Source organism: Branchiostoma belcheri, unplaced genomic scaffold (genome assembly GCF_001625305.1).
Source record: "Branchiostoma belcheri isolate BF01 breed outbred unplaced genomic scaffold, Haploidv18h27 scaffold166, whole genome shotgun sequence".
In the NCBI taxonomy this organism is placed as follows: Eukaryota; Metazoa; Chordata; class Leptocardii; order Amphioxiformes; family Branchiostomatidae; genus Branchiostoma; species Branchiostoma belcheri.
The window spans coordinates 352,470-376,505 of record NW_017803113.1 but is presented as its reverse complement, the minus strand read 5'-3'; the positions used below and the strand labels follow the sequence as shown (position 1 = coordinate 376,505).

The following is a 24,036-nucleotide window of genomic DNA, read 5'->3' as shown; positions in this document are numbered from 1 at the left end:
TACCTGTGTATTCTCTCATGTCTTTCTGTGAATTAGACGGAAAATATGTCGATGAAGGTTAGACATCCAGGTAGTGGGCTACACAAGAAAATTGTCACTCAAGCAACTGGATAGATTGTCAGACTTTTCAAGTAGCATCCACTACGTTTCGACATTTTGGAGCGAGGGTACCGGGAGATTGCTGTAGATTGAGTAGCGTTGAGAGCAGGGATCTTTCATTCTTATAATGCTATTGAAGCTGTTGAATTAGAGGGAATATATGTCGATGAAGGCTAGACATCCAGGTAGCAAGATACGCAAGAAAATTGGCATTCAAGCAGCTGGATAGATTTTGAAAACTGTCAGACGTTTTAAGTACCATCCGCTACTTTTAGTCAGTGGAAAAATATATTCTCTCATGTCTGGCTGCAATGTTTCTTTCTTTCTAAAGGATCTTTCATTCTTTAGTTCTCTTGAATATGTTGAATTTGAGGGAAGATGAAGATAGTGAGATACACAAGGAAATTGTTACTCAAGCAGCTAAATAGACTGTGAAACTGTCAGGCGTTTCAAGTAGCATCCAGTACTTTTTATCAGAGGAAATTTCTGTGAAAATGTCGAATTAGATGGAAGATATGTCAGATATGTACAGCCAGATAGTAAGATACACAAGGAAATTGGTACTCAAGCAACTAGATCAATTTTAAAAACTGTCAGACGTTTCAAGTACGTAGCATCCACTACTTATCGTCAGAGTGAAGATGCATTTTCTCATATCCGGCTGTAATGTCAGCTTCCATCAAGCGTGCTACTTGGAGCTGATCCAGTCATCTCCAGTAGCCACACTGTATCAAGCCAGAGGCGCGTGCCATGATCCTACATCATGATCAGGCGTGTTAACATCAGACGAGCGGGATTTCGCGTTTCTAGCCTGATAAGGCGGGAGAGTCGGAGGCATGTCAATGAGTTAGGCCTCGCCCTTTCGCAAGTTTGCGTAGGGGCTTCTCCCTAGTGATCAGCAGTGGCGCCATATATATCCAGTCTGCGTTTTTATTCATACCAAAGAGCGAACATCGGGCATAGGAAGAGATATTTTTTTCGCAGGCACGGTTCTGGAGACCCGCGGACCATCCAGAACCGTGTCTGAGCATGGTTCTGGATAAAGCACGGTTCTGGATAAAGCACGGTTCTGGATAAAGCACGGTTCTGGATAAAGCACGGTTCTGGATAAAGCACGGTTCTGGATACAACAACACACCAAAGTTTTTCCCTCGGCCTGAGCCGAACGCGTCACGGCCGGTCCTCCTGGGTCCCCGTGCCTCCTGGTTACAAATCTGAGGCTGTTGCGTCGTCAATCTTTTCCCAAATTAAATCCCTGCGTAAGTGCGATAGCCATAAATCAACCGCGTCCCAAAGTATATTTTTGGTGGTCCCTATGCAACGATGTGAAGATCTCTCCATCAGAAATCAGGGCTGGAAATACCGGGTGCATGTGCACCTTAGTGTGCCCAAAATTGGAGCTGTGCACCTAATTTGTTTCTGAGAGTGCACCAGTTCACCAAATGTTTTTGTAGATATTTTTGTACATATCAACTGTATAATAGTATGCAGTATATTGTTGGCGTCTAAGTGTCAGAAAATAATGAAATCTTTGTTGAAGTACTTGTTTAAGATTTTGGAGTTAGCTCCCATTTCAGATTCAAGAGCAGTAAGATCTGTAATTAGGTTTTGTTTTCTATGGTGTACCCCAAAAACTTTTTCGTGCACCTAACTTTTTAGGTTGGGTGCACCGGTGCACTTATTCCCAAAAATAAATTTCGAGCTCTGAGAAATGTTTTGGAAGGCGACCAGGTAGCGAATAGAGTCAGGGGAGCGTGTAGAAATGCGCCATTCGGCTGGAGATAGAGTTCGTTCAAGTCATCAAATATATGCCAACTTCGTGTACATGTATACATCAGGCTTTTGTGGTACAATAGGGAAAGAGGCTTCTTTGATACAGACTTTATTTTTATGGGACACACACGGGTACATGTATAAAGATTATGAAAAATGATGAAATGTCATCAGCAAGCAACAGTAGATGGCGAAACTTTACAAATTACTTCGGCTATCTCTTCTTCTGCCTTCTTCAGATTATGGAGCTTAGAGAAATGAGTGTATCAGAACTTAGAAGGAGAAAAATGCAGCTGTACAGACATAAACTGTACTGGTGCTGTCACATCCTTTACGAATTACTGTAACAAGCTGTTAGCTGGTAATGTATGTAAATACAGTCTAGAACTCTCTTCTAGAAGTCTTTCTTTAGTTTTAGAGTTCAATTTTTCATCCGCATTAACACTCAGGAGCACGTCTTTGTTACTGCAATTTTACCTGATGTATCTATGGTGGATGCTGTCACATCTTTTAGAAAGTACAGTGGCAATTTGTTAGCTGGTAATGTATGTAAATTCCCTTCTATAAGTTATTTTTTAGTTCTGGAGTTACATGTTTCATCAACACTAACACCCAAAAGCACGTCTTCGTTCTTTGCTACTGTACCTGACGTATCTTTGCTGGATGCTGTCACATCTTTTAGAAATTACAGTAACAACCATTAGCTGGTAATGTATGTAAAGACAGGCTAGAATTCCCATTTAGAAGTTGTTTCAGTTATATTTTCATCAGCATTAATACTCACAAACATGTCTTCGTTCTTTACTATTATATCTGACGTATCTTCGGTGGGTGCTGTCACATCGTCTACAAATTACAGTAACAAACCATTTTCTGCTAATGTATGTAGAGACAGTCTAGAACTCTCTTTTAAAAGTCTTTTTTTTTAGTTTTGGAGTTCAATTTTTCACAAGCTTTGTTTAACAACCACAACCACGTCTTCGTTCTTTGCTACTGTACCTGACGTATGTATGGTGGATGCTGTCACATCTGTTAGAAATTACAGTAACAAACCATTAACTGGTAATGTATGTAGAGACAGTCTAGAATTGCCTTCTAGCCTCTCGTTAGTTTTGGAGTTCAATTTTTTTCATCACCATCAACACCCAAAAGCACGTCTTCGTTCTTTGCTACTGTACCTGACGTATCTTTTATGGGTGCTGAAGCATCCTTTACAAATTACAGTAGCAAACTGTTAGCTGGTAATGTATGTAGAGACAGTCTAGAATTCCCTTTTAGAAGTTGATTCTTTCACTCTTAAGAGTTAAAGTTTTCATCAGCACGTATTCATTACTGCTATTGCACCTAAGGTATCTATGGCAGATGCTGTCACATCTTTTAGAAAATGCAGTAGCCATCTGTTAGCTTGTAATGTGTGTCTAGAGGCAGTGTCTTTTAGACATTTCTCTTTTAGAACTTTTTTAGCAGCATTAAGACACATAACCACGTCTTCGTTATTGCTACTGTACCTGACGTATCTATGGAGGATGCTGTCACATCTGTTAGAAACCCTTGCGGCATCCAGTAGTAATCTATTACCCATGCCGGGCGTTGTTTTACGCTTCACGTCTTGCCGGCGCCATGTTTATGATTATATGGATGACATCACCAGGGAACCCCAAAACTGATGCGCGTGTGCGAATAAAGAAAAGTTTTGCAAAAAAAGTTTCATTATGAAATCTACGTGGTCATGAAGGTTGAACAAATGACACAGAGTATGGTATGGCTATGGCGAGTAATCTACTCTTCAAATTCATTATTTTCGTCTTCTTCTTTGATGTTTGCATTCTGCGACATTAGTATCGTTTCCATTTTTTTTTGCAACTTACGGTATATATTTGCTCATTTTGCAACTTTTTTTTTACGATTTACAGTATGGTTGAAAACCTTTGTTTTGGAAACGGCCGGAAATTCATTATTTATTTATTTCTGTTTTATTTATACAGGGTAGAGACCTCAGTGCTATTTAAAAACACTGCTTTTCAGGAATGCCCTGTAAAATTCATGCGCGCGTGGATGTCATCCATATAATCAAATCAACATGGCCTTACTTGCACCTAGCGTTGTTTTACGCCTCACGTCTTTCCGGCGCCAGGACTGTTTATAGACACTAATGAAATCCGCAGACCGGAGTCTTCATCTTTCCTGGGGTCAGATCCAAATGTCAGCACGAAAATATGCACCGCCAGATTATCTTGTTTTGTTACTCCATACTAATGATAAGCTTATTGCAGATTCATGCCCGAAGGCTAATTGCAAAAGACAAACATATTATTAAAAGAACACTGAAACAGAGTACAAAATCTACAAAATGAAATGTATTTGTCTAAAACTTAAGTTATGTCTAAAACTATGTCTAAAGGGTTTGACTTCTCTTTTGTAAACCATGGAAGACGTAATGTCCCACATACAATGTATTCAGTATATGAATATGCAAAGAATACAATTTTGTACATGACATTTTAAATCCACCTATCACATCTTAAGTCAGTGATTTTGAGAGATATAAACATTATGGCATCACCTATGCGGTCTGCTGACATTTGAGTTAAAGTCGACTTCCATTTTTATTATACTACTACTAGATAATTATTTTTTGTCAGGTGCGTGGGAGTGTGCTGATGAGTTTTAATGCCTACACAATGTATCAGCAAATGAGGGAGAACATGTCAGCATAGAGAAAAGTGACTTGTCATCTTGGTCAGTTAGGCCAAACTGATTTAATTTAATGGATGACATCCGCACGCGCATTGATTTTTACCTGCTCTAAAAAAATCACGTCCTCCGAGGCTCTGGCCTGGGCGCCATCCTCCATAGTCCATGGTAGCTAGCGACAATAGGGAGCCAGTGGTAACTACGGAGGATGGCACCCAGGCTACCAAAGCTCCACGGAACTCAAGAACTCAGTACATACATACAGTGCCGACTCATAAATGCTACAAAAAGCCAGCATGTGTCATCTTGTCATAAAAGTAGCTATTGTTTATTTCAATTTCCTTGCGATCCACGGAAAATTCTGAATAAGGGGTGCGTACGTTAATGGGGTTTTTCATTTGAATCTTTCGGCTCCCAGTGCAAGGCCTGCGATCGGCCCCAGATCGGGGGTGCGTACGTTAATAGAGATGCGTACGCTATTGGAATAAATACAGTATGTACTGCTGCAAATCCACAATATGCAGCCTTGTATTGCTGTGGTTTAGCAGCATTGTTTTTTTATTCGCCCGCACGCACTAGTTTGGGGGTCTTCAGAGGATGTCATCCACAGAATTAACTCAGTGTGGCCTGACTCCCTGATGTGGGGTGACAGGTGGTCAATACAAGATGGCGGCTTATGACGTCATCCGCCATACTAGCTTAGACAAATTGAAAGAAAATGCAATAACGATATATCTCAACCCCTTTATTGTGCGCTCTGCCAATAATTGACCATCCCCGCTTCCGTCAAGACCTGCGCTCTATTACAAATCGATGAATCGTGTTTTATTTATGATTCAGCCTTTGCTGAGGTGAAAAATGCGTGCTTTGAACTGTCAGCAGCATAAAGAGTGTTGCATTTGTATACAGGTCTCCTTTAATTCATGTCATCCTTCCGCGAAATATACCTTCATGTTAAGATATAATGGTGACATTTGATTTTTGTTAATAACTCTCAAGGAAAACTACACACTATGTGATGATAATGAAGTTACATGAATAGTGCACATACGTATGCATGCTTTGGTACGCTCCCCCTACTTGCTTTTCTCCTATCAGATCTAGATTCTGGTCATCTTGTATAGTGTGACAGTGTTCTAAAAGAATAAGGCCTCGGTCACCTATGTTGTGTGATTCTCATATAACTGCAAAACCGACGGCATCCTTGGAATAGTTCTGCATGTGTCCTAACAATTCAGCTCTCATGTCACAAAAATGCTGACACTGTCTTAGATCCTTGGTTCTGTCACAGTCTGCTTGAAAATTCCCCGGCAACGAGCTACAACAAAATGTGACCACGTCGTCCATGTAATAATAAATATGCACAAAAGAGATGGCACAGCAGTTGCTTCTGTTTGTTTGTTTGAACCATTCTCTATTGATGGGAATCTCAAAAAACGCCCCGCAGCCTGCTTAAAAATTCTATGGCACCAAAATACGGTACAATGACCTATAGGACAAAAGTGACCGCGGCGTCATCACTCATTCATGTAACATTAGAAACACACACACACAAGAAACGATACAGCAGTTGCGTCTGTTTGTTTGCTAGAACCATTCTCTATAATGATGAGAATATCTCAAAACGCCCTAGCCTTCAAACAGCTTTTCATGTTACAGCTAGCCTGTTTGAAAATTATACGGCGTCGAAATACGGTACAATGACCCAGGACAAAAGTGACCGCGCAGTCACTCATTCATGTAACATTAGAAACACACACAAGAAATGATAGAGCAGTTGCGTCTGTATTTTTTGTTTGTTTGAACCATTCTTTATTGATGCGAATCTAAAACGCCCTGCTTTTCATGTTTTAAAGCCTGCTTGAAAATTCTATGTCATCGAAATACCGTACAATGACCTAGGACAAAAGTGACCTCGCCATCACTCATTCATGAAACATTAGAAGCCCGCACAAGAGATGATAGAGCACGGACATACACAGTTCTCAGCACATCACATCCATCAACACCTACTTCCAGATCGAAACATCTAGATAAGTTTCTCCATTAGAGCAGCCTCCAGAGACCTCTGACGCCTACATCCTCGTCTGTTTTTGACAAGAACTTTACAAAAACATTCGCGCGCACGAAAAGGGAAGATCGCGAAAAGAGATAAGGGTCGGGCTGGCTTTCACACAGTATCTCTGCTGCCACAGTTGAAAGACGCGGACACATTCCGGCGAGCTTTTCCAGAACATTAGATCTGCTTGCCCATCCCTCTCCTTGTTCCACAGAGATGGCACGATGCTTGCTCATTCCTCTCCTTGTGCCGTAGAGATGGAAAGATGAAGGTAACAGACGTGTGTCTGATTTCCTTCCTGAAGGGAAAATCACCGTTCGGCCATCCAGCCTGCTGTTAGTGGGACAGTGTTGAAAGACGCAGGACACTGATTTATTGTGTCGTTTGCAGAGATCTAGATCTAGACCTAGCTTCCCATTTCTTAAGTCAAGGAAACCTTTGTAGACTTCAAAGACAAGTACAATATTTCCGGCATGGGATTTGTATTTGTACATCATTGTCAGAGAAAAACAAAGTTAATATGAACTTACTAGAATTACTGACACTTCCAGTCAGGAAATTGCAAAATAAAATTTACCCTTCGTTCCAAATCAGCAGTTTATGCCATCCAAACTACGCTGTCCTTGGTACTGCATTATCGGTTTAACCATTTGCATCTAACTAACCTGTCCTTGGTACTGAAAAGATGGTTCACACCATCCAAGCTCAAACTGTGGTGTTTGTAGAGATCTATACCTCGCTGTCCATTTCTTAAAAGTCAAGGAAACCTTTGAAGACTGCAAAGACAAGTCTGTAGGATTGCGTCCTTGTCATGATCAAGGCTGGTGCATGTGTAACATCTGTGTCCATAATATCACCAGGGTCCATAATATCGCCACGTTGAGAAATAGTGTGCTTAAAGATATTTTTAATGTAACATACTTTTGGTATGCACTCCTTCACACATCAAATGTACATACCTAGGGTATGTTGAAGTAAAAATATCTTTAAGCACACTGTTTCTCAAGGTGGCAATATTATGGACCCTGGTGATATGGACACAGATGTTACATCCCTCTCTGTGAAATACAAACATGAACTTACTGTACTGAAACTCCTAGCCTAAGACTTGTATAATACTTCCGTCCTGCATTCTATATATCAGCAATATGCAGCATCCAAACTTAACAACCCTGTCCTTGGTACTAAATTATCGGTTTAACAATTTGCAGTTAACAAATCTGTCCTTGGTACTGAAAAGATCTATTACACCACCCAAACTTAACTGCCCTGCATGTCCTCAGTACTGAAGTTTTGGGTTACACCCTCTAAACTTAACCACCCTGCCCTTGATATTGAATTCTTAATTTAACCATTTGCAGTTAACTACCCTGTCCTTGGTACTGAAAACATGGTTTCACACCATCCAAGCTCAAACTGTGTTCACATACGGAAAGTTGTGCAACCGTACAAATGACACAAAAAGTTGGAAGTGGGCAACATTACTACTACAGAATATATAGTGCCAAAAATCAGATAACCTTTGCCTGCCTGTCGGCTTTAGATGTATGGCAGGTATTTTGCATGGCCAGCATTTTTCGGTGCTTGGAATTTCTGCTGTGGTGGAACGCAGATGGTGACAAAGATTACAGAGTGTGGAGTGGAGAGTGGGTCTGGTCGCATGTGTGGCTGATGCATTTGTGACTGTAGCAGGAACTGTCCTTGGTGCTGAACTATCCGTTTAACCATCTGCAGTTGACTAACCTGTCCTTGGTACTGAAAACATGGTTTTACACCATCCAAGCTCAAACTGTGTCCCCATACGGAAAGTTGTGCAACCATACAAATGACACAAAAAGTTGGAAGTGGGCAACATTACTACTACATAACATACAGTGCCAAAAATCAGATAACCTTTGCCTGCCTGTCGGCTTTAGATGTATGGCAGGTATTTTGCATGGCCAGCATTTTTCGGTGCTTGGAATTTCTGCTGTGGTGGAACGCAGATGGTGACAAAGATTACAGAGTGTGGAGTGGAGAGTGGGTCTGGTCGCATGTGTGGCTGATGGAATTGTGACTGTCCTTGGTGCTGAACTATCGGTTTAACCATTTAAAGTTGACTAACCAGTCCTTGGTACTGAAAAGATGGTTCACACCATCCAAGCTCAAACTGTGTTCACATACGGAAAGTTGTGCAACCATACAAATGACACAAAAAGTGGGCAACATTACTGTGGAACATGAGAGTGGGTCTGGTCTCATGTATGGCTGAAGGATTGTGATTGTAGCAGTGACTGTCCCTGCACGGCATACATATACTCCTGGGTACGGAAGTATTGCTTTTGGTGGCTGAGCTGTTACAGTAGTTTTGCATGTCAGTTTTGGTCTGGACACAGAGTAGATTGACACCACGTGGGTGTGGGAGATTGACAGGTCAAAAGGTCAGACACAGGAAAATGGGGTGAACTTGAAGGTCACAAAAACCTAAAATACTTCCCACAAGTCTGAAACCTTTTTATGCTTCAAGTTGCTAAACATACATCAACATTTCTGATGCCCAGAATGATCCATGATCTAAGGATAATCTCACTCTTAATCTGTAGCAGCTTTATTCCCTTCCAACATCTTCATTCAGACCCACTGACTGTTCCTTCCGGTTGTTTTGTCGCTACTCAATCATTTTGAAGTCCCTGACGCAAGTCTTACAGTGGTGATATACCTCTGGAATGGAACTTTAAGGAACACTATTACTTGTATGACGTCAAAGACTTGAGAGAAACAACCCACTTACCATAAGATAAGGATCATGTACAGGGTTTGGAGTGCGTGCACTTAGATTATATGTGGCCATTGCTCACTTCAGTTTATTGATGTAGAATGGCATGTCACAGTTACATGTATGTTGTATGAAATATGTCAAAAGTTTACACCAGTATCACACTCTTAATTATAAACAGAAAATGTAAGCACGATTATATCATCAAAATGTATGTATGTATGCATCATTACCATAAGATAAGTATCAAATAATGGGGCTTGCACTTAGATTAAATGCACTTCAGTATGTTATGTCGATTGGCATGTCATAATATGTTAATATGTTAAGTGAAATATGGGGAATGTTTGCAAACTGGTATCACACTCTGAATTACAAACAGGAAAAGGAATATCAAAATGTGCGTTTGTATGTGCCACTAATCATTACAACAAAATTTCACTGCAATCTATTTGTAAGAATGCAGTGCTCACTAGGTGAAATTGTACATATAATAATAATCAACTTGATATTAACATTATGTTGCCGGATGTATGAAACTATATATCTGATAATGATTCATGAATTATAGTTTTAATCTGTAGCATCAAGAAAAATAATATACATAAGAACATGAGATTGCCATAGCTCCTTGTTGACTGGAGAAAAGTGAAGGTGGAACTTGAACTGAATGGTTAGGCCAGTGGAAATGAAATTGAGAGGTCATGGCTTTAATTTCTTGCACTCCTGGCTAGACATGTCCTTCGAAAAGGCGCTTTACAATAAAATTGGCTTTCCTCACTCCACCCAGGTGTAAAATAGGTAGCTAACTTGAGTTAGAAAGTGGTGGAAGGAGAGGAATGGGCTCTGCCTTCCAATGCTGTGCCCTATGCACAGTGTACTCAACAACCCACCGGCCCTACGGCCTCAAAAAAGGCTACGGAGCCTTTACCTATTTGTCAATTAATTCCTTCTACGTCAGAAACAATTCCTTCAGGGAAACAGCTTGCAAAAGACGCTCACTCAATCCTTATCTGATTCCCCCAAACTCCAATCTGTGTAAAACAGATGATCTGGATGCAAATGAATGTATTTGGAGCAAGGTTTATCGCATTACGTCCTTAATTGCCTCATGTTGGGCCGTGAAACACAAACGGCTTTCGGCACAACGGCACAAAGAAAGATGCTGATGCATCCAAAGCCATTTCAACGGGGAAAAAGCTGTTGGTGGATAGATAAGGTCATGCTGATTTAATTTGTTGTTTCTTGGTGGCAATTTTTAAAGGCCTTCTTGTCTCCCTCTGGCTTCTTTTTTTTTTCCTTTCAACCTCCGTCATTCTACAAGTATCGAAAGTACAGTGCGGTCACATGCTTTCACCAAGTACAGTAGGGGCATTGTCATTAGATAGCTTTAAACAAAGTCTAGAGTTAGAAGTTCAAGGGTTAGGTATAACAAGTCGATCGGTGTAATGTAGCCAGCTGCCACTGCGCCGCGTGTCTGCAAAGCTGGTGTGTTACACCGAAAGGCGGTTATACCGGCTATACAGATACAGAAGCTGGTGTGTTACACCGAAAGGCGGTTATACCGGCTATACAGATACAAATACAGTCGCAAACTTTTTGTAGGAAACAGACAAAAATTGATGCTTGCACAGATGCCATCCATACTGTTAATAAAATCAGTGTGTCCTTACTTGTAAATGGGGGGCAATTCTTACACAAGTTTGTCGCAGTCATTACATGCACAATGGATCATTAGGTGACACTAGCTAGCTCTCAGGGTGGAACACATTCGCCCAAATATCATTCTGGATCATGATGTAGTCAGGTCTATCTGATTAGAGTGGTTCTAGTTCATGATTCAGTCAGCTCTATTGGATTACAAACAGGATACACAGTGGAATGAATTTTATATAACAAAGTTCTTTATTCATGGACTTTGCAAGCCAAAGTTACGGTGACCGTCTGTCACCTTCCTCATGACAATACAGGCTGATTCTACATTGCCATACAGTTACTTGTCAAGGCAATGAAATTATTTATAAATGGAGCGAATTCTATCTTTGATTTGATTTTCATAAAAACAGAACGGCTGGCCTCAAAATGTCAGACATTGCCAGAATATTATTGTGGGCATGTACATGTAGTATAACAAAGTTCACAACTAACATTTTGGTGACTGTCTGTCCCCTTCTTCAGAGCAATACTAAAACAGAATGGCTGGCCTCATAAAGTCAGACATTGCCTGAATATCATTGTGGACACGTAGTATAACAAAGTTCTGTATTTACAACCAACATTTTGGTGACCGTCTGTCACCTTCTTCACTGCAATACTAACGGGTGCTACATAGTCATTTTCCAACCTGATGAAAGTATTTTTGTAGGTGGAACCAATTTTATATCAGTGGCTTTCCGTATAAAAGGAAGGTTTGCCTCATGAAATCAGACATTGCCAGAATATTATGATTGTGGACTTGTAGTAAAACAAAGTTCTTTAGTCACGACCAACATTGTTTGTTTGTTTGTTTGTTTGTTTCTACATTGTCATACAGTCATTTGCCAACTTGATGAAAGTACATGTATTTGTTGGTGGAAGCAATTTTATATCTTAAAGTTTTTTTTGTGTAAAAACAGAAAGGGTGGCCTCATAAAGTCAGACATTGCCAGAATATTATAATTGTGTATCTGTATCAGTATAGCCGGTATAACCACCCTTCGGCAAAACACACCAGCTTCACAGGCACACGGCGCGGCGGCAGCTAGCTATATCACACTGAACGACTTGTTACACTCAATCTTTGTACATTTGATTGCAGGAGTTGTTTAAAGCTTTCTAGTGATGATGCCCCAACTGTGCTTGATGGCAACGAGTTCCAGTGTACGATAGTTCTGGGGAAATACAAGTTTTTCAATACCTCAATTCTTGGTTGATAACTCTGATATTTGAAGGCATGATTATTGTGTGCACGTAGGACGAATCCATCTCAATATCCCAGCAGCTTCAGGGCAGGCGGATCTGTTCAACGGCCCAATCCTACGGTTGACATACAATGAACAATAAAGCAGGGTAGCGGCAAGCTCGGCTTAACAGCCGCACAGATGGCGGGATTGATGTGAATGGGGAAGGTTTGAGTCCTCATTTCCCCTCAGCTGTATGGCCACAACAATTTAATTTGTTGGTTCTCTGATTTGCATCTTCATTTTTTCTGATTTGCAAAAAAAAAAAAAGATTCTGGTTCTGAATCAACTCAAAAATGCTCATATTTTGCCCACCACAGTTGAGGAAAGTCCTTTTCTTCCTAGTTGTTACAGTTTTCCCATCTATTAATGCAGTTACTGTAGTTTGATTAAAAATTCATTGTTTAAATATTAACCCAGCCTTTTGTGTTGACTTCATGGCTACTATCGTAGCATTTGGGGCTATCATAGGATGCCTAGACCTGTTTTTCCTTTTAATTTTTTGCCCTGTCACTTCATATTTTGTCTAAAAAAAATCTGAGAACCAACTAATTAAATTGGTGTGGCCTCAGGTCCTCATTCCCCCCAGTCGGCGTTTGCCCTTATGTAGTATCGGATGGCCCTCTCTCCCCCGCGAAAATCCATACCAGATAGATGAAGGATGTCGGTAAGGCCGGCCGGCTGCTCATTTGAGTTCAACGAGACGTCATTACAAGTCAAGTGGCAGATGATTGGTTGTGGGAAGGAGAGGAGTGAACGTGATTTGAAGAAGTGGGATGAAGCTGGTCTAAATCAGTTTTTTTTTATATTCCAACATGTAGTCACAAGACGTGGTGACGGCACACTCAAGTTTTATCAACTTATATTAATGCCGCCGCCAACACAGGGGACAAATACATGACAGAACAATACTCATTTTCACCTGAGCGAAGTGAGGAAAGTCGCATAAAGTGCCTTTCCCAAGGGCACCAGATCTGTGGCATGTCAGGACTTGAACCCGGAACCTCTTGATTCCTAGTCGAGCACTCTGCCGCTACGCCACACAACCCTACATCAGTTTGTAGAGTTGCCAGGGATTGTTAAATCAGGGTGGTCTTGTGGTTAAGGGTTGCTGACTTAGAGTCTAAAGGTTCTGGAGTTCAAACCCCCGGCAGGCCCCAATATTGTGCCCTTGGGAAAGACACTTGATACCTATTTCCTCACTCAACTCATGTGGAAATGAGAACCTAGCTTGTCAGAGAGTGTTCAACTAGCCTGGGCTATGCAAAAACAGCAGTTTATAGAGTTGGCAGGCATTGTTAAAAATATATATAGCAGTGGCAGGGTGGCCTTGTGGTTAGGGTTGTTGACTTAGAGGCTAAAGGTTTTGGAGTCCATTATCCCTGGCAGGCCCCAGTGTTGTGCCCTTGGGAAAGACACTTGATACCTGTTCCTCCACTTGACTCAGGTGAAACAAAAACCTACTAGTTGCTATACATCGATGAAGGTTAGGCATCCAGGTAATACGATACGCCAAAAAGCAATACTCAAGCAACTGGATATGATTTTGGAAACGGTCAGATGTTTCAGCTAGTATCCACTAGCTTTCGTCAGTGACTGAGAGACCAGAGGGGAAATGCAGCTCTACATGTAGGTTGTCAGTGTTCATCTAGTCTGAAGTCTAGTTTGAAGGTGTAACACACCAGGTTTACAGGCACGTTGCATGGCTTTGCACATCTAACTGCAAGCTATCTAGTGATGATGCCCCTACTTCACTTGGTGGTAGTGCGTTCTAGGAAAAAAACTTTGCTCCTTGCTTCATAAGTCTGGTAGTTGAAGGCATGATTATTTCTGAGCTAGTATTAGGTACTTAGTAGTTGTTACACCCACCAGTTTATTAGTCCTCTTCATTGCCCTGACAGTTGACATGCTCTTAAACTGCTATAATTGTATTCACTTAACCTGCTCACATAATATCCAGCCTTGACATGAACATCAGGCTATATTAAGCGCTTCATTCATTAGTGCAATCAACAGTGGAGGGGATCCCCAGTCTCTGTGGCTCCTTGCCAATTACTCCAACTTCCCTGTTTTGCGCCTCATTAAAAGGTCTGCCGCAGCCAAAGTGTTAAAAGTAAAGCTTCTCTTGACTCTAATAATTCCCAACTGGATTTGAAGGCTAAATAAACTCTCACTAATTTAGTGCCACCATTGAGAGATTTTCAGCATAACATTACCACTAGGTTCTCTTTTAGCCCAAGTTATTACACTGTCTTAACCAGTCTTTACGAGTCTTTAAGTCCTTCTGTAGCAAGTTTCTTTCTATGGATTGCAAAATAGTGTAACCCTTTCCCTGACAGGTTTTTCCCTCACAAATACAACACAGGAGATCAAAGGCAATGTTCACTGCCATCCCCTAGCATACGTGTAGTCACCCACCAACTTAGTTCAGTGCCCAAAAGTGTTTTTTTTTTTCTTTTGGTGTTGGATTGAGCAAACATTGACTTGGTACAGAGCAAATGCTAAATGTAGAGCTCAGAGGAGCAAATCCCTCACAACTTAGCCTCTGAAACCATAGAAACTGTTCTCCTATATAGGTGGACCGACTCTCATTGCATATGCATTGCTAACTGTCTGTTTGACCAATTTCTACTCTTTCCAGCCACTTCCCAAATCCCATACATAGAGGAGCAAATCCCTCACAACATAGCCTCTACCAGGCAAGCTGTAGTTTTTAGTGGACCAACTCTCCCGGCACATTATCTGTCTATTTGGCCAATTTCTACTCTTTCCAGCCACTTCCAAAAGCCTGGTAGAGGCTTACTACTCAAAACTAGTTCCTCCAGCTTTCACAGTACCTTATATTGACTGACATGTTTTTACTGAGGTGTCAACCCGTATACAGCAACTCATTCATCAGGGCAATCAATGGAAAAGTGATACCCCGGGTCTCTGAAGCATTTTTAGGCATTAACCTCCGTACCTGTGGGACCCATGTCTGCATGGACGGGAGCCAAAAGTCGGTAATATCACTGGGAAGGGGCAATCTCTGGTGCCATGCCAAGTGGTGCTGCATTAGCATGTGTACGTGCTGGCAATTGTCTCAAAAATTTCTTGCAAGAGAGACCTAGTCCATGGCCTATGTCCAAGGAGGGGTGGTAGGTCTAACGTTAGATTGTGCAAGGAGCAGGGGAGGAATGAACTTCAAGAGGGATAGGAAGTGGAGAAGATGGGAGGAGGATGTCAAGTGGCAACATTTCAGCATTGTGCTGGCAATTGTCTCAAAACTATTGTGCAAGAGAGGCTTAGTCTGTGGGCTATGTCCAAGGAGGGGCAGTAGGTTCAAAGTTAGATTGTGCAAGGAGTTGTGGAGGAATGAAGAGGGGTAGAAAGGCAGTGGAAAAGACAGGAGGAAGATGATATATAAAAGAATGGATGGTGCAGCACTAAGTGCAATGTAATGTTAAGAAGAACAGAAAACTTTTGGAAAGTTCTTTGTAAGTTAATGTTAAATGAATCAGAGTTACAAGAGATATGAAGTTAAGTATCACTGGGTTTGAGGAAAGCTTTTGTGATCAACAAGACCTATTGTTTTGTTTCATCACCAATGTAATGCTATAGTTTACTGGAAAAGAGCCTACTTACATGTTACAAACTTTAAACTTGCCTCCAAACAGTACTGAAAAAGTTCTCTTAGCCTCTTAGCAGTAACAAAAACTAGATGCAGTATGATGAAACATTATACATATGCATTGTGCTCATTTGTTAAACCAAGACAACATGTACTTCCAGTATTGCCCATTTGACCTATGGCAACCCTTTTCCTCCCCTCAAACTCATAATGAGGCAATAATTGGTTGTTTTCCCCTATAAAACTGTGCAGTAAGAAAGGTATCCAATTAATGGTCCCTGTCCTTGGTGCTGGTTACATTGTTGTTACAGGAAGAATATCCCTAATAATAAGGCTTAGCTTACTATTCAAACAATATATGGGGGTCTTCCGAGGCTGTCTCAAAAACTCACCCACCGCAGGGTAAAATTTGCAGGACATTGTTATTGAGCTAAGCAGGAAATCGTTTCTTCTGTCCTTCTCTGGAAGCCAAGAGGTCGAGTACCCTGTAGAAGTCTGACTTTTACCGATACCTTAACTAGAGACACTGGCATAGAACTTGAATACTTAGGAAATGTAATGTTTGATAGAGAGAACTGGCGAGTTGTATGTGATGACACACTTGCTATGAAATATACCCAATGATGGGTACATTGCAGGAAAATTCAGCAATATGTTGTGTAAGCTCCACACTAATTTAAAATTTGCCATTTAGCTGGGTAATGGATTGAAATATCTTTTACAGACTTTCATTACAGCAAGTTACCACTTTGATTGTGTAGCGCCACTCACATGAATGGCTGGCTTGCTTTTCTAAATTAGACTTTACGCCAATTCCAACTTGAGTAATCATGTGCAAAATATTGAGCTTATCTCCTTGCACAATAAACGTCACGGCAATTGTTTCACCGGAAGTCGCGCTCCTGTTTCAAACTTGCTCGCAAAATTGGAAATGAAATTGCGGCTTATATCCCATCAACATGCTAATAATAACATTTTATGACTCCACTGTTCGGGGAGCAGGCTGCAATATACTGAATATAAGGCCACAACAATCTAATTTGTTGGTTCTCGGATTCGCCTCTTCATTTTTTTCTAGCTGATTTGCAAAAAAAAAGATTCTGCACAAAAACTAAAAAATGCACACATTTTGCCCCCAACAGTTAAGGAAAGTTCTTCTTTTCTTCCTAATTGTTACATTTTTCCATCTATCAATGCTGTGGTTTGATAAGAAGCTCAAAAGTCATTTTTTAAATATTAACACAGCCTTTTGTGTTGACTCCATGGCTCCTATCGTAGCATTTGCATGCCTAGACCTATTTTTTTTTGCCCTGTCGCTTCATATTTTTTGTGAAAAAAATCCAAGAACCAACAAATTAAGATGGTGTGGCCTAATATCTACTCAAATCTTGCCCAAGGCCAAAGGAAGTCATCCCAATCCCTCAGTAGGTTCCTCTCCAAACTTTCATTCACAAGCGCACCTCCAGGGCACACACAGAAAATCCCTGTAAGATACAGGATCATGGCTGCATGAATGAAATGTGGCAATCATTTCAACGTGAATGGATCCTCGTTCGTACCCTCATGACTCTATTACGTTTCCGTGTACAGACTTGATGAAAAAGTTGTGCTCGGATGAATCTCTGCCTGTGCCGTTCTCCAAAAGTCATTAAGCAGAATTCTCGAGAGATTTTGGAGAAGTTAGGAAACCCTCCCACACAGAGATATGCGCAGAATTGTAAGCGACATACCCGGTGAGATACACTAGAAATTGTTACTCAATCAACTGGATAGATTTTGAAAACTGTCAGCTAGATGTTTCAAGTAGCATCCACTACTTTTCGTCAGTGATCTATGACTACCAGAATCCGTAGTTTAGCAGGTATTTGTCCAAAAACTATGAATTGATACTGGTAGGTATATGCCTGGCAAGGTATTGACTGTATCAAGTGACATGTGATGAATAGTGACCGGAAAATGGTGATGATGTTACAGAATACAGAGTAAAGCAAAAATCTGATACAATCGATTTTCCCCTCATGATGATACAATTTGGCAAGTGCTTCTTTTGCAAAAGGAAATCAGTATTTCCAAAAGTAGTTATTATACACTTAAGTGACTAGTCTCTACCAGACTCAAATGGGTTGCTGGAAAGAGTAGAAACTGGCTAAATACACTAAATAATAATGCCACAGGGTTCCAAAAATGTACTTCTATGACCAGCTAACTACTCTGGCATATCAGGTAGACACCAGAAACACTTCTTGAAACTCCAGTGGTTGTTCTGTATGCAGGTTGAGTACTGGAACACCCATCAAGAAATGCACCAGGCTTATCCTCTAAACCATCAAGACCGGAATATGAACTCCAAGGCCAGCCATTCAGTATTCCAAGGGTTGAGCTCGTTCCTTTCCAATTACCATATATACGGTAGTTGCACACAGACTCTCACTGCCTGATTACTCCTAACCAGAGTAATGTTTAGAGTATAGGATACTGAATGCTGCAGCACCACTCCAGTAGTGATCGAAGGGCAAGAACAGGTCAGGCAGTGAATACTAAACAGCCATTACATTTTGTTCATGTTCATTACAGTCTGTTCATATTGACCTCTTATTATTAGACCTGGCTTCTCTGGCGGGTAAAGATAATTGCCCATCAAAGTAGTAATTTTGTTTTTTCAAAGTCTCCAGCTGGTCCTTACTTGCCTTTTTATGTCTACCTTTGCAGAAGGAAAATATATTGTTTTTGCTCTGTTTCTTCATCTCCAAAGTCCAAACACATAAGGTCAGTGACCTGGACCAGACGTCTGTCACTATGGTAACTGGTGCTGTAGCAGACACCCCGTGGTGTTGGATTACATAAATTTATGTAGCAAGACCGAGTTGAAAGGCTGGTCACCATATACATGTACAAAATAATGTATATGAATTTATTTATAATAAGTAAGAATAAACAGAGCAGTAGTTTGTTAGGCTAGATCGTGTGAAGGTAAACATTATGCATTTGCTTTGCAAATGTTACCTTTCTAGTCTCCACTGACTGTAAAGAAGCATTCCGTGATCATGTTTTCTAAGCATCAACATCACCTACATGTACATGTACAAGACCTGGCAACTGTAAAGCCAACATCAAAAGAATAATTTCTACTGCCCTGCAGTGACCCTTGACTTGTAAGAGTGACCTGTGATGTTCACCCCTCTCTTGTGAGCACTTACATGTTGATCTAGCATGTCAGAAAGTCAGAAAGCAGAAACATCACAGAACCTTTCAATATAGCAAGGCAAACTTGTAGATATGGTATGGTATGATGCAGATCCACTTTTGAACACATTTAACCATTGTACAGCCTGGGACGTATTAGTGTTAGTGATCCTCAGTTAGAGGGATCCTGGGCCCTATTAGGGTTTGGGTTGGCGTTAGGAAGGGCATCCAGCCGTAGAAAATCTTGCTTCAAAAAAGACGAATGCACTTGATGCAAGCACGTGTAGCCCCCCACTTTTGGGGAAAAAGAAGATGTTAAACTGGATAGAGAGAGATCACCACAAGTTTCTCTGACATCAAGGCAAACTTATATAAAGGGTATGATGTACATGTATGCAGAAAGAACCACATTTAGCCATTGTAAAGTCAAGGCCATACAATATTTATTATGATTGCAAATATAAGCTGCGCTGCTGAAGAAAAGATACTGCGAACTGCTTGCTTTCCACTACACAATACAAGAATTAGGCCTGTCAGTTTTTAAAGGATGATGTTCCCCCATTCTTTCATTCCTATAAGGCCTAGGGAAAATGTTGTGTTTCCTGTTTCCCGACCGATCCTACAAAAAATGCCGCCCCTAGACTTTTTTTGTCTGGACCCCAGCAAAGGACATAATTTTTTTTAGCTAATTGTTCTTTATTTTCATGAACTGACACCCGAGTAATAAAACGTTGTACAATTGGTTCCCAAATTTCCAACATTGACACATTGAAATTATAAGTGTCCCCATGCAAGTTTTACTTGTTAAAACTGTTTTGTATAAGTTGGACCACTAGAGATGTAAAAATAAGTCTTAAAAAATGATAATCCCTACCCACCAACCATAATTTTTCAGGACTGAAACAGGAAACACAACATCTTTTCTTAGGCCTAAGCCTCTCGCTGAACAACATGTTATTGTCACCCAACGTCGATGACACAAATCTTACGTGAAGCCGCTGACATAATGCCGTCTTTTCTCCCGCCGACTTGTCAAACTTCTCCGAGTGATTGATGGATGGCTTTGCTGTTGCCATGGAAATGATGACGTCAATGTCGGTACCCGGGGGAGCGCGTGAAATATGAACACTCATGGCCGCTGAAAGCAATATGAATTCTAAAGGGGAAGCATGCCATATCATTAGGATAGGGCAACCTCAGAGGACCCTCTCCAGTTGAAATCTTGTTCAGAGGACCTGAGCAAATTTTTCTTTTGTTAGGAACAACAGTTTCATCATTGGCAAGATGATATCTAAATCAAAGCTACCTCTATTTCTTCACATAAGCCTCAAGTGCTGAATTCTAAAGGGTAGGATGCCATATCATTAGGATAGGGCAATCTCAGAGGACCTTCTCAAGAAAAAAATTTCCTTCTTATACTGGGAACACAAGTGTCATTATTGGCAAGATGGTAAAGAGGGTAATTATGAATTCTAGAGGAGAGGATGTCATCATAGGATAGGGCAATCTCAGAGGACCTTCTCCAGAAAAATCTTGTTCATCTCTTGTTGGGAACAACAGTTTCATCATTGGGAAGATGATTTCTAAATCAAAGCTACTTCTTCACGTAAGTATTATGGCCGCCGGCAGCAATATGAATTCTAAAGGGGCTAATGTCATAATAATCATTAGGGTAGGGCAATCTCGGAGGACCCTCTCCAGATCTGGGAACAACAGTTTCATCATTGTCAAGATGATATCTAAATCAAAGCTACATATACGTCATTATTTCTTCATGTAAGCCTAGTAGTACCTAGTACTTATTACGGTTGGGCATTTTGAATTTGGACTAGGACAGGAAGTGGTAGATCATGTACATTTCACATCTTGTTCACTTTGTGATCTTTGTGTAGTAGCCTGGTGTCCAAACCTTATAATATTAGCTGCCATGTGTCTTTCTTCCTCTGAGCAAATATTTGCGAAGATCATGCATGATGTGAGTGTACATTTCACACCTTATGTTGCTTAGTTTGTGATCTTTTGTAGTAGCCTGGTATCCAAACATACTTAAAGCGACTGGGCAATTTAACACTCAGGGACAGGAAGCAGTAGATAATGTACATTTTACATCTAAGATGTTCCTCAGTTTGTGATCTTCTACTACTGTTCTAGTGGTACCCTGGCTGACCTTTTATACAAAATTTACATGTAGCTGAAGAGTGTCTTTCGTTCTCTTTGCATCTATTTGACAAAGAGACAAAATTGAAGAGGACAAAAGAGACTTGGCAGCTAAGATAGTTTTGGACTCTAGCTTTTCCTGTAGATGATAATGGCAGTATTTTGTTTTCTTCTGTCAAGATTGGATGATGGCTAACGACAGGAAGGATGGATCATAAATATTTAAAACTTCCTCTGTCGTACACTATCAGACCACCCACTGTTCTGGGAGCTTTGTAGTCCAACTTTCTCTCATGTGATCGATCACATACAACCTTCCTGTGTCCTTAGGGGCCAGTCACATAGAATGTATAACGTACGTCATACCATTGCAAACTAAATGAATTCTTGGGAAAGTCATGCATACGTCCTGAAAAATTCAGCTGTCTTATTGCAGAAAAGACTGTCTATAAGAGTTTTACTCTATGGTGCGAATACATCCATTGGACAGTGTCACTTACACTCCAAAACAGATTAGATGGGACTTACACTAATTAGTTACTGCGAAGGGCACAAAATATATCGTCGATACAACATGCTACTATTCAAACAATATATGGGGGTCTTCCGAGGCTGTCTCAAAAACTCACCCACCGCAGGGTAAAATCTGCAGGACATTGTTATAGAGATAAGCAGTAAGTTTCTTCTGTCCTTCTCTGGAAGCCAAAAGGTCGAGTACGCTGTAGAAGTCTGATTTTTACCGATACCTTAACTAGAAACACTGGCATAGAACTCGAATACTTAGGAAATGCAATGTTAGATAGAGAGAACTGGAGAGTTGTATGTGATGGCATAAAGCACGGCTGATAGGTTGCTAATGTATGTACATGTATGTCTCTAAGAGCCTTGTTGGCTGTTCGTTCTGTCACAGCCTGCTTGAAAATTCAATTCTACGACATCCAAATCGCATGAAAGCATGACAAATGTGACTACACCAGAAATAGGCAAATAAAGCTGATTTTGCCTAAAAACATCATAAACATTATTTACGAAAGTACTAAATGGAAGACAAAGTGTGAAGAAAACTGTTTATTGTCAATCTTGCTGAGTTGCTAAGTTGTTCTCTACATGGAAGCTTCATTAACAGGTGATATGTATACATGTATACAAGCCATGGGCAACAACAAATACAGCGCATTATTCTTTCCATCCAGGGAGTCTAGTACGGTGTGGCTTGACAAACTGTTCCTTTACTTTTACCTGACATGAGGGTGGATCATGAATAAGCATGAATTGCCATATTATGGATATGTGTACAGTGTATGTATGGGTCTAGTATGTCCCCACGGCATAAAAAGTGAGGGATCTTACTGTTTCGACAATATGGATCAAATTCCATGGCTCTAACCCAACGCAGTGTTGGCCAGTTCGAAAATATTGTAAGGGTACCGTTGCATTTGTCATTGACATATAAAGTTGGCAGCCCCATGTAGTACATACAGTAAAGGAACCCATCACACTTATCAAAAGTAGGAGTAACCCAATGTGCTTGGCTAAAACTCAAGCTCTAGCAACTAAAGATTCATCTTTAATGCTTAGTTACTAGCTCATGACTGAAAGGTAGTGAAACAAAACAGTGTGCTAACCACTATTCCAGAAGGTCCGACCCATTGGAATGGATCAGTTAGCAGCGCTTGAACACTGCTAATACAGTGGTTCCCAGATTCAACAATTGTTGTAAGGGCTAAAAAAGAACCCAACACACTTAGGAGAAGGGTAGGGTGACCCAGTGTGCTTGGCTATATACAAGAGCCATGGCGATTCACCCTTACTGCAATGCTAGCTATATACTTGTAGCCTCTGTACACTTGAAGAAGCCACACAGGCGAAACCGGTCGTGTGACACTGGCTGAATAAAAGTTCTAAACGGGAACTATGCAGCTCCAGATGTCTTACTGAGGGACGACTGCGTGTGCGAGATGTCGGTTAGCTTGAGGAATGAATCTCCTCTACTATATACTGCAATGCTATCTACTTGTAGCTCGTGTCTGACTGGTAGTTGACACGTCGTAACAAAGCGCCTGATGATTGAAGGTACATGTACTTCCCAGTTTGGACTGTGGTTGTAACCTCAGATGTCAAACCTCTGAATATATTAAAAAGAACCCAACACACTTATCAAGAAAAGTAGGAGTGGCCCGGTGTACTTGGCTATATACGAGAGCCGTAGCAATGCTGTATTAATTGCAGTGCTATCCACTTGTAGCTCATGGCTGAATGGAAGTTGACAAGTTGTAACAAACTTAAGGTACTGGTAGTTCCCTGAGCTCAAAGCAAATGTTGTATCACTAAGTTGTAAGGGATAGCCTCCTATGGCATTAACTTCTGCACATATAAGAACCGTATTGAGAAGGGAAGGGTGACCCAGTGTACTTGGCTATTATACAAGAGCCATGGCGATTCAGCCTTACTCAGTTACTGCAGTGCTATCCACTTGCAGCTCGTGCCTGAATGGAAGTTGACAAGTTGTAACAAAGCGCAGTGATTGAAGCGTCTACTGTGACTACTTTGTCACCATCACCTGGGCAGTCAAATGGCCTCCCTGACCCCAATACATACCGGGTGTGAGCACTGGCCTCAAAACAAAGACGTACAGAATCGATACTAAGTCCCAGTTCCTTACATGCTACAACTTTATTGAAAATTTTATCTAACATCCTTTATTGCTTGCTTCAGGCACATGACCCATATCGGCAAAACAATAAAAAAACAAACATAGAAAACTATT

General features: G+C 40.8%; 1 protein-coding gene across 1 annotated transcript in view; it reads left to right on the top strand.

Annotated features, from left to right (window-relative positions):
* LOC109466415 (otoferlin-like) overlaps positions 1-24,036 on the top strand; it is a 240,234-nt gene that overhangs the window by 52,273 nt on the left and 163,925 nt on the right. The gene's annotated exons all lie outside the window — the stretch shown is intronic.